At 36.4% G+C, this 12518-nt stretch overlaps 1 protein-coding gene across 20 annotated transcripts in view; it reads left to right on the top strand.

Annotated features, from left to right (window-relative positions):
• The window catches only part of RBFOX1 (RNA binding fox-1 homolog 1), a 1012766-nt gene that overhangs the window by 933163 nt on the left and 67085 nt on the right, over positions 1-12518 (top strand). The window lies entirely within an intron of this gene.

Below are 12518 nucleotides of genomic sequence, written 5' to 3'. Positions count from 1 at the left end.
ATTATCACTTGAGTCTTCAGTGAGACTGAATTCTGATCCTGGTTGCAATTTGGAGTTAGAGAGATCCAGTCTTTTTCTGCTGGAATTCAGTCATGGCAAGCATCAGTTTCTAAATGTGCTTTAGCAACAAGACTGAAAATAAACTTAGTTGTACTCCAAAACCCAGTTGATTTCAGAGGAAATCAGGAAAGCATTTTTCGGGGATGGTAGTTAAGCTTGGGAAGAGGTTGCCCACAAAAGCTGGGGAATTTCCACTCATGGAGGTATTTGAGTCTCCACTAGACAAAGCTGAAAACTTTTGTTACTTTGAGGGACTTGGAGAGATAAAAATTGTTGAAAAGGTCATTGTTACAAACAGATATTTATTGTTGAAAAAAAGCTACCTGTAATACATCCAGTGCCTCTACTGAAATAGATAAAAATGTTCCAATTAGGATAAAAGTGGCAAAGTATAATAAAAATACTAACCTGGCATTCATGGGATTGCAATATTTAGTGTAGGCAGAATTTATTTCCCTCCCTGATGAATGTCTAAGTTGAAAACAGGAATTTAACATTGATCTCGTTTGAGCAGTTAGTGAACCAACCCTGAACCTGCATAAATTAGAAAGTCAGAGTTATTAGTCATTTTATATAAATGACTTTGTGTTAATGACAAATATAATAATATTCCCATAGTACAGTAATCAATTTTCTAATACGTATGCAGAATTAACAATCTGACTTATAATTGTCTCATGAAGTAGGGCATGAAGAGTTCACATAGTTTGTAAATTAAAATCAATATTTTCAATCTCTCCTGAAGGTAATTTTCCTAATTTACTGGACTTTTCCCTAACATTTATTTTGTCTTTTAATTATAAAATGGCAGGTTATTGATTTTTTTGTATAACCTCCTAAAGTCCCAAGTGCATTTTTATTGCCAACACTAGGGAGGTGTTTGCCCTTCTTAATGAGAATCTTTAATTACCATTAGAAGAGTATTAATTTAATTTTATGAATTATGGCATGCGCTTTACCACACCTATGCAGAAAGTTCTATCAAGATGCTTCATTTATTTCAGGGTTGCTTTTTTTTCTGTTTATGCATGCAGACAGTTTTATGTTTGGGTTTTGTTGTTTTTTTTTTTTTTTAATGCGTGTCAAATGCATATTTTTTGTATTGACTCAAAGATGACGTTTTCTCAGACATTTAAACTTTCTTTTAAACAGTTTAGTCCAAATCTCTTAAACAGATTTAGGAGATTTTTAGATGCCCCAAAGTTGTTAGAAAATGAAACAGTAAAAGAGCACTGCCATTGGAATAGAACACTGCAACGTATCTTTACTTTTGGGTTCCCCCCCCACCTTTGTTAGAGAAGAAGCAATTGCACTTTTGAAGATGATAGAATTAGAAATGTGATTTTTAATGCAGTGAAAGTTCTAGTTATTTGGTTTAGTTATTGTCTCCAACACTGTCAGGATAAAATCGCACCAACTTTTTCACAGTCGGTGCAAGAAGTTCCTTTTGCTCCTTAATAAACGATGAAAGATTTGGCCACTTCTGAAATAAAGATGATACATTTGCAGAGAAACTGTTGATTTAAAGTACCTTTAATCTTCATAAATAAGTGAAAAACAGAAGGTTATACAAAGCTGTCAGGATGGCACTGATGGATGGCAAATTCCCCCGTTCCTCAATTGCCGGAGAAGACACACGCCGCAAGGCTGAGCCGTATTGTACATCATAGCTGCCAACTCATTCCTGTGATTAAATATTCCATCAGTGCGGGCTGGAAGGCGGTAAAGCTTAACAAGATTCATAAGATGCACCACTTGAATACACATAACTCACTTCCTTGGCTGGAGAGCACCCCGCGTGCAAAAGAAAATTAGAATTGAGTTAAATTACTCCATAAGACAAGATCAATAGAGAAAGGAGAAGATCCCCTAATGCAATGCAAATCTAAGATATAGTTATGTCCTGACAACTTGAAGCAGACAATTAAAGTCAAATAGGGAGGAACGCAATGTAAATCAACCCTAAAACCTTGAAGATAACGGTAAACAGTAGGACCAGTGACATGATTGTTATAGCTCAGCTTTTTTTTTTTCCCTGAGTGTTCACTTGTGTGAGGGAAAACCTTTATGGAGGGAATGCATGACAGCTAAAAATGGAGCCGACAGGATGCGTGGCAGGTGCACAACAGACACTGTGAAAGTAAAGTATTACTTGGGGACTGCAAAATACTATATATTTACAAACCACTATAGATTTTTCTTCCTGGGTAGCCCTTCGAAGGCTGTTTTTGTGACTGTGAAATTCTCGTGCTGTAGTAAATTAGAACCCTCTGGAAATATGGCTGTGGTAGTGTTAGTATGGATTTCCAGTGACATGTTCATGAAGGGCCCCTTGAAGGCTGCTCTGCAATTCCAAGGTCTGGCAAAGCTCCCTGATGGCTGCTGACTGGGGATGTGTTGGTGAACATACTCCTGCCCTTCCCACCACTCCGCTGGGGAGCCTTAAAATGATATTTCATAGAAAACAAAAGGACAGGGATTTTTTTTTTCCATTTATAATCTCTGGATTTTCACAGCATTCCACTTTTCCACATATGATAATGAATAGAAATTTTTTAAAACTGACTTATGTCCACTCTCCCTCTATTAAAGAAAGGCATACTATCTAAGGTGGTTTTCCTCCTCATGAGAAAGAAATGCTTAATGAAGTTACGATTTCCATTTCAGCTTATCTTTTCCAGTAAACTTTTTATCAAGTTCTCTGGCAGGTCCTAATGAGGAAATTTGTAAGAAACACTGTGTGATTCATCTCACAAACTCCTTGTGTAAACTGGGACAAATTTTTCATTTATTTCTGTATCCCTCCAGTTTTATATACATCCCAGAGTGACCCATAGTTTTGCTATATTCAACTAGAGTCTGTTCACTTCCCCTAAACACTCATTTATGGCTGGGAAAATACAGATTTCCAGCTGGGTTTCTTTACTAGGTGTACTCTGGTTCTTTCTTTCTTTCTATGGTTTGTTATAATATAATTTTTACCTGCTTATTTTTATATAGTGTATACTTTATCTGTAATAACTAGCCTTCCTTTCAGCCTCAGGCAGTCTGAAAGACAATTTCTCTGCTGTTCCTTTCAGTTATTGCAGATCTTTTTGTTTCCCTCTTTTGTTTTTTTTTTGAATGATGAATTTTTGAGCAACCTCCTGCACTCTCCTTATTGAAATACAGAATATTGTTGCACCTGTGTTACTACAACAGATCAGTCCTTTAAAGCAGGTAGCTTGAGACACAGTAAGGCCATTTTAAAAGACTTTGTCATTGATGACAGAAAATATATTTGTTATACCTGCTGGAGAGGCTTTTTTTTTGGCAGATGGGGGAAAAGATGTTTTAGAAATTACCTGGAAATCTGGTGAATGCTCAGAGAACACTTAAATTCCCTGTGACTCACATGAGAAAATACTCTTGTTTGATCACAGCCAACAAACAGTATTTCAGGAATTTCCAAATTTAAGTTGGCAGTGGAGAAAGAAAGGACAGAAGACTAGTGCTGAAGAACCCTTAGAACAAGTCATGGAGCACAGCTTGGTGACAAGTAATAGATCCCATTCTCATTTCTCAGGGACTGTTATTTCTCCTGAATAATGATGTATTTCTAGAAGTTTTTCAGAAGGGAGTTTCAAGAGTCATCCTACATAGCCCTCTAGTTGTAGTCACTTCATAAATAGTCTTAACCAGTGAGGACTATTGCAGGCACCCAGTTCCCTGGGCAGTGAGTAGTTATTATTCCAAGGACACTGGCAAAATTTCCCTCATCAGTTAAAATGAAAGAGAAGGAAAGAGCTTATGTTTTTTTAGCTATTTTATATGCCCTCAGAAGACAGAGAAGTTTTAGATGCCCGGGGCTTTTTGGCATATTGTGGATTTGGAAGGTAACAGTGCCTGCCAACAGTCAGATTTTGTAACAAGCTTCCTTTCACAAGTTTGTTTAAAAGTTTTAAATATCATGTTATATATAATTAAGTAAAGAAATACTCTAGCAATATATATCAAAATATGCACTCAAATAAGAGGAATCCAGGGGAAAAGAGGATTCCTGTACATTTGCTAACACTAATTCTCTTTGTTCATGTCTTAAAGCATCTATTTCTGGAGTGTGAGAGCACCTGGGATTCATTTCATCTTTATAGTGTTTCTGTTTGAATTTAAATGAGTCTTGCATAAGCTCAGCAAATACCCTAGAAACACTTCTCAGTGAAGATGTTTGGAGTTTGTGAAGCTGAATTATATGCTTGCACAGCAATTCTAATCCTGGGGTAAAAGTTCACTGTACCATATCTCTAAAGCATAATTATAGTGGAAACTGGCTGTCTGTCACTACTTAGATTAATTCATTTTACAAGTTGATTACATACACTCAGATTTGAACTTTGCTAAATAAATATATTTTCAAGATTGCTAGATAAGTTTAAATAATTTTCTAACTACAGTTAAATAATTATTTTTTAATAGTCCACCTGTTATATAGATGCTCCTTTTCAAAGCATAGAACCATGCTGTAACTCTTGTTTCACAACTCATAATGTTAAAGTACCATCATACAAATGATGACATCCTAGCTAGATTAACAGCTAATGCTTTTCTAAACTCTGTGGAGCTGTTACAAGCCATTATAGTGGATATACTGATTTATGGAAGATGAATAAAGCCAGTAGAAAAATGGAATTCAGCATCTGTACTAGGTATTTACACACACAAAAAAAGTCCGGAATTAATTATGCTTTATGCTACAGTATAATTAGTTTTTCATTAAAATGTATACCCTCATGTTAACTGAACAAGGATTATTCAAAGAATAATGCCAACTACTTATTTTTTTAAATATTAATTTAGTCAATTGGTTATATGTTTAAATCTGGAGTAAGATTAATCTACCTTTATTCCCCATTGTGTGGAAGTCTGCACATTTTAAAGAGAGCATCACAGATACCGTGTCAGTGTTATCCTTTTAAAGGTGATTCTTTTGGATGTATATTTAATCACACAGTATACACTTAGGCTTTCACACTGTTCTTATAGGATCTCTAAAAAATTCTATAGGCTTGATTATTTGATAGTAAATCTTGAGCTGTAGATAGAGCTTTATACCAGAAGATGGAGAATGGTTAAGAAGGGAGTTCCTGCTTCTTCAGTGTCAAAGTTTGGAAATTTCTAACCCCAACCTGGCAGAGAGGAATCATTTGATACAGGATTATGATGAATTTGTGCACAAACAGAAACTGGACAAACAGAAACTCTGTATTGCCCAAAAGTTGGAGCAGGGAGGTGTCTGGGGGTGGTTGGATCAGTTTTCTTGATGGTACAGTCTTGCTGAGACGTAGGTCTTGTTCTGCTGACCATGTTTCTCCTAATTCCACATAGCAGGAGCTTTGCCTTGTTTGTTTAAATATTACTTTACTAAACCAAAAGAAATCATTCTGATCAAACAGGAGCTCTACTGTCCTTTCTTTGTCATTGCATTGCTTCTACTGCTTGTATGTTTTTGTTGTGAATATAACTGATCAAATTTTAAAGGGCTAAAAAGGAAGTTAAGTGCTGTGCTTTACTCACAAAGAGTACTCACATTTTTTGAGGAAAAATGATACTTGGACTTCTCTGATTTAAACATCATTCTGGTGCTAGGTGAAAAGATGTTCTATGGTTTCCTGATTAGTGACAGACCCAAAAACAAATTAGGTAAGATGACAGCCTCTCCAGACTGTGTGTCATGTAGGTTTAGAGTCTGGATATAAACCCAGCTGTTCTAGAGCTGCTGTTCCTGTCTCCCAATTATTTACCAACACAGGTGAGTCTGGGTGGGCACGGCCTGGACCTGAGGTCAAGGCTGTAAGATGTGTCATAGGTGTCTAATAGATTAAATTGAGATTGCAATCCAAGTATCAGCCATGGGTTTATGTAAAAAGCAGTGGCTTAGGAATCTCTCAAAGGAAAATTTAAGACAAACTACAAGGTTATCACTAAAACACTTGTTTGTTCAGAACTGGGTGGGATATTTGCAATGCTAGATAAGTTAATAGCAGTTATGCAGAGGAATAAATTCCTCTGATTAGAAGAATAACAAAGTTAGGAAGATCCACGCGTTAGGATGGACAGTCAGGCAGACAAACTATTCTGAAATGCAAAATAGTAAAGTAATATATGAAATGTAAAGTTAATACCCTTAAGTGGGATGGAAAACAACTCTGCTGTGTGTTAAACCTTGATTACATCTGTCAATTAATGCTAAAGCAGCTTAAGATTATGGTTAATTGTATTCCAAACATATAGCTGGTGTTTTCTGTTCCATCTCATGCATTTTTTTCCCATTTTGGGCATTGGATGGAGAAACCCCATATATTTGCATTGCAATTGCATTTCATAATACTTACTGAGAGTAAATTTCAGAATACAGAGGTTTTCATTCAGTCATTTATGGATCTAGCTGAGATGGGGCTGTGCTTTACAAGCTCTGTCAGTTTGGTTCTTTCAGATTTTCTTTGGAAATTTCCAAGCATAGAACTGCTTCTAATGAAAGTGAATGTTTTGGAAAGTTTGGGAACATTGCATTACCATTTTTTAATGGTTTTTCATGCTCCTGAAATTCTGAAATATGACTGGTCTAGGAAAGAAATAAACTAGCTAAAGCCAGGATTATGCATGATGATTCAATTTTTGCTCTTTTATATTCTTAGCTTGTCATTCAGAATAGAATTTTGTTTATAAGCCAAAACCAACATTCACTGGTATAAGCAAATAGAACTGAGGGATTAGTAATTTGCATGTCTGCATCTAATTGCATTAGATTTGCATCTCTGTCTTATAGATTTACTGAAATAGGTAATTTACACAGAAAATAGTGTCTTGACACAATATGAGGGGATAAAGCATAAACACATCCACTTGTAATCCCTCCAGGGCCATGTTGAAACTGCAGTGTTTGTGTTTGGGCAGAAAGGCTCCAGTTTCATTTATTCTGTGATTCTATTCCTGTTGCAATCTTTATTCAACAGGCAGATGTATGAATGTGACCCGTTTTAGTTATCAGCAGAACATAAGTGTGTTTTGTATATTCTCAAGTATCCAATTTCAAGAACAGTATAATACCAACTCAGTTTGTATTTATGCTTCAGGATTTGTCTCATGTTTGTTTCTTAAAGTTACAAACGAACAAAAGTAAGGTTACAGTGAACCAAGAGTAACCATCATTTACCTGCCTACCTACTGCATCTGCTAGGAGCACTTGGAAAGATTAGGAATAAAGACTGGATTTGTCAAAATCCTGGACAATTTCAGTGGGACACATATCTCAGTGCAAAATAATGGCAGTGAATATCACAGAATATCAATTTATATGCAGAGATGTATCCTACAGTAAACATATTTTGTAGAAAAGTTACATTTATGGGCAATCCTGACACCACCACTCCCATGTTTTTACATGACTACATGGTGCATTTCCAGTTTTAGACTTTTCTGGTGACAATATGTGGATAAGGATTTACACTTGTATGCCAATGATAAAACTTCACTTACAAGCACAGGCAAACTCTCTAAACATGGTACATTTTTTGGTAGAAGCAGCAGCTGAGTTTGTGTGATACCATAGTTTCATTCTGGCTTCCAGACAGGGAATGGCTATGGCTGGTAAATAATTTTGGAATTATATTTGGAAAGGAAAGTTTATTGCAACAGTTTTACTTTGTGAAGGGCATCATTACATGATTTTTTCCTGCTACAGAGCCCGTCTAGGGTAAGGTTGGCATGTTAATTAAAACACAAACGAGTCAGACACACCGTGTGTGTTTTTAAACTGGCATTGCTTTGCCACATACCAGCAGTATCGTGGCACAACCAAAATCTGCCAGTAAAAATGCCAAGCTATTCCTCTCAAAACAATCTTTGAGCCTTTTAATAGATCTCTCGTGGATCTTTAGTGGGTAAACCTTCAAAGCAACTCATCCTGTCGGGAGGAAGGAAAAGGATGCAGTTGGAGGAGCGGGGCTTAAAAGGATTTGCCACTTCCCAACTCCTGTGCTGTCCACAAGCTCTTTGTAGGTCTAAGGCACCAGAGTACATCCTGCTGGTAGGAGTTTGACCAGTTGTGTGTGATATGTCAGGTCCTGGAGAAGGAGAGGTCCTTTTTACTGTGGGATGAGTTATATAATGAAGAGAGGAGAAGAGGTGGGGAGAAGGAGACTTTGGGGACTTATCTTTCACTAGAGCTGCAAATTTTGTTGCTTGTCTGATTTTTACTTACATGATAGTAACACCTTCCAATCCCAGAATATGACTTAGCACATTGGATACTGCACATTCACAATAAGGGAGAGAGGTGTGTTTCCCAAGAGCTGGGAAATGATATGACCAGCAAAGAATAATTGGGATGGTGGCTCACAAATGATATTTGTTGTAACATGCATTGCTGTTCCCTGAGTTCATTGAGTATTGAGGTGACACTCTGAGAGGTGATAATAAAGAAACCTGCACTGTGCTTAGAAAAGTGATGGAAGGAAAATTAACATCTTAAATAGATTTTTTGAATAGAGAGATCACATTTGGAGACAAATACCTTCACCACCTATTATTTTGTGTGTCGGTGGGTTTTTTTCCCCTGTTTTTATGTGTGAGGTTATATGTGGGTCAGGGACTTACTACCTGAGTGTGTGTATAGAGCAGAGCCTCATTCTCATTACTGGTAGCAAGTACACACAGGTTGTTCAATAATTGAATGTATTTCAGGTTTGCTGTCAGAAGGCAAGATGAAAACAGGTTTGGACTTATGGAACTCACCTTTAGATATCAACTACTTTAGTTTCTTCTCCCTACCCTCTTGTTTAACTGAAGCTATATATATATAAACTTTGGTGGGATTAAACATAGGTTTTATTTGTATTTTTAGCATATTGAAAGAAAGGAGGTGTGTGGTTTTGGGTGATGCTACTTTAGTCCTTGTTAATAATGGATGAAACACACAGTCATCCCTGAGTGGTTGTGTTAAAATCTGAAGAGTATTATTCCTTTATAGAGATCCCAAATAACTGAAGGCCCTCACAAAGCCCTTTTTTTTGAATTAACAGCATATTTAAAAGCATACTAAAGCTGTGTAGTTTAACTATTGATAATGAAGGGCTAAGAGAGCACTTAACAACTGTTCTGTATTCAAGACAGAGGCTATAGAGGCTCTCTTTAAATTCCCTAGTCAGAAGGGACAATAGAAGCTAACATAAGCTATTACTGTACAACAGGAGCTTTTTATTAGGTGTTTCTGATCCATTTCTGTGACACGTTTTTCAAATAATCCATCAAAGAACAATAGTTCAGACCAAAACAAAGATAATGCTATTTCTGTCTGAAAAGGCCAATATTAAATTACACTCTTAGAACAGCAAATCAAGAGCAGACACGGATTGCTTATGAGGATCTTTGATACACTTGCAAATCTCCTTATTTGTTCATGACAGATGCAGCTTTACAGTTTTCTTCATGCATTGGCCCCTGGAATGTATAGGAATAATACTTGTTGCAAAAGGTATGGAGGACAACAGGGATCAGAATGACCAGAACTAACCCAGGAGGAAGATTGGGCTCCCCAGCTGGGTTGGGAGAAGGAGAAAATGAAATAACAATCACTGAATTTAATAAATAATGTAGCTTTTAGAGTAGGGTCCTAAAATAACAGTTTATAATAATATAGTCGAAGTGGGACACAAATAACATTAGTTTTTATTAACTTTCTCCTGTGGTTTTGTTTGGATTTTTTTGTGGTAAATAGTATTATAGGGTGTATGACCTGGTACTTAGTTGTGAGAAGCAGTAAGAGGCTCCTTTTGGTGACACAATATAATAAATATGCATAAAAAGCAGCCACTTTACCTGGAAAACTGGGAGTACAATGGATTAAAGTAATGTAATCATCACTAAATCTCCTTGTATGTAGTAAGTTCCTTGGTTCTTATGTTACAAATTCTCATTTTAGCTACTTGTGCACTAATACCTAGTGAAGACCAGCTCTGCATGTTGGCTTGATGAGTTCCTGCCACTGAAAATGCTCCTGTGATTACCCTTTTGCTGGGGTGGCAGCACCAGAGAACTCAGCACCACTGTCACCTTTGAGTTGTCCAGAGAGCTTTATTTGAAGGTGTGGTTCTTTAGGAATCCTGGAGTGAGAGTAGAAAATCAGTTTTCCCCTGTGTCTCACTTTATGTCCCAGGGCAAACCCCCAGTAAGTTATGGAGCTCTACAGTGCAACTTCTGCCCTCTTCTGTTTTGTGAGTCCCCCAAAAAACAGTAAATTGGAAACTCTTGGTTCATGACCTAAAGTACTAAAGCCCTGTCCATGGTGAGGTGGTGAATTGTAAGCTCAGGTTCTCAAAAATGATATAGAAACTTTAAACCATCACAGTACTACGGGTTTCTAGAAGTTTCACCTGCTTCCTGTGACAGGAGAGAGCTGTGCCCATGACCAAGGCCTTGCAACACTGGTGATTTTAGATCAGCAGCCTGATTTTGGCTAATGGAATGCATTTATGTTATTTCAGTTTATACTTCCACAAACGATGCTGTGAAAGATTCCTGCTAACTGTGTAAATTCTTTTAAACTAATTCCAGATCTTTTCTTTTAAGCTGTCTGTAGTGCTGGCTACCCAGCGGGTCCAGTTAAAAGCTATTTTTAACAGAAGTGGTTTAAAATCCTTTATAATTTACTGGAGAGTCCACCTGTTGCTGATCTTGGGTACTACTTGGCTGAGTATTTGAGAAATATAGTGAATTTTGTGCTGTGACTTGCCTGAGGCAGTGAGTGCTCTGTGCAGCATCACCTGTATATTTGGTACTTCCACTTATGCTCTGTAGATTAGTTTATATGAATCATGTAAATAACTGTACACAAAAACTTATTTTCGAAAGTATGAAAAAATTATGGGAATACATTTAATCAGATGTCTTGAAACCACTGGGAACCGAATTTTAAGTATTCTAAAAATATCAATGACTTTGCATAATTTTTATTTTTTTTCCACGGCCCTGCATATTTTTAGAGTAATTATTTCCCAAAATAACTACAGTGCTTCAACAAAGGACCTAATCAAACAGCATGTTCTTAATTGTGAACTGTAGGAGAAAACAGTGGAGGAAGAGAAGGATGAGTGGGAATAGTCTTTGATCTTGAAAAGTGGGGTTTTGTCCCCAGCCTGAGTGGCAGGGCTGAGAGGTGGATCTCTGCAGGGGTGTGAGCTGATTCTTAAGGAGAAAACATCAGCCTGAAATATGCTGGGACAAGATGGGATTGGAGAAATAAAGATGAACTGACTGACATTTTCTGAACTTCATCAGCTCCATGATATTGTTAACAGTTTGAACAGAAATGTTACGAACTTTATATTAAAAACACCTTTATTCCATTAAAAACCCCATTATTATATCATGCTAGAATTTAGTATTCTGGAGGAATTTTATTTTTTTCCATTGGGGAATTTATAGATTGTTTCTGTGTTCTGAGGTTTATCCAAGATCTTATTGTAAATAATTCAGTCTTTCCTCAGTTGTATTAATCACAATTTAAATATTTTTAATACCAAAATTAGATGCAGCAGAAATAATCTTTTCTTACAAAAGTAGATTAAAAAAAGTTCATGTTTTTTCTGACAAAATCTAATAATAATGTTTTAGTTATCAGTGTTAATTTTATGTACAAATTCGAAGGCAGATTGTCAAAATATAATTAGAAGGCTCTATGCAAGAAATTAAATACACTCTAGTAGCACAGATGAAAAAAGCATCTGTTTTGAAGTACTTTCATTAAAAATTAGAAGACTAGAGTAGGGAAAATGAGATTTGTGGAGATGAAATCTGAAAAAATGTAAGAACTGGAAAATAGCTATGGAGCATGGAGCAAGCAAAGTGTCATCTGGGATTTATGGTGAATAATGTACATAAGCTGCCATCTTTGATTTCTAAAAGCTTTTTTATTTCTATATTTACAAATCATACTTGAAGTCATTATAGTTGCCTATTCTTAAAACCTAATGAAAATACCTGATTTTCCTGATGTGTTTCTCTCAGCTGGATGAACCTCTGTGTCTTCAGCTCACTTTCATTTTCAGCCTTCTGCAATAGCCCAAGTTTTGAAGCATCTCTAAAGTTACATCCATTAATATTCCAAAGTGCACGTTCCTGGTGTCAAACGAGTGTGTGGATTGAGCCTGTTTATTTGGTAGTCTGAAAATACTGCTTTTAATTAGGATCTCAGTGGGTGCATGTTCATTTGACAGCTTCCACTTGTGGATTTTTTAGAAAGTTGAGAGGGATAGATATTGATATAATCAAATATTTGCTGTCTTAAGGGAGGGGAAAATTAGCTTGTTTTCTCTTTCATTTTAGTAGTGAATGGCTGGAAAAAAGCAAGCATTTCTAAATTCTGTCATTTAAGGGTGTGCTGTTGTCTGGGAAGTTTAGAAGCATAGTAATTAATGAGATTT

Source organism: Manacus vitellinus, unplaced genomic scaffold (genome assembly GCF_001715985.3).
Source record: "Manacus vitellinus isolate BGI_N305 unplaced genomic scaffold, ASM171598v3 scaffold_12_pilon, whole genome shotgun sequence".
Taxonomy (NCBI): domain Eukaryota; kingdom Metazoa; phylum Chordata; class Aves; order Passeriformes; family Pipridae; genus Manacus; species Manacus vitellinus.
Note: the sequence above shows the minus strand (reverse complement) of the source record. Positions and strands in the feature narration are given on the sequence as shown.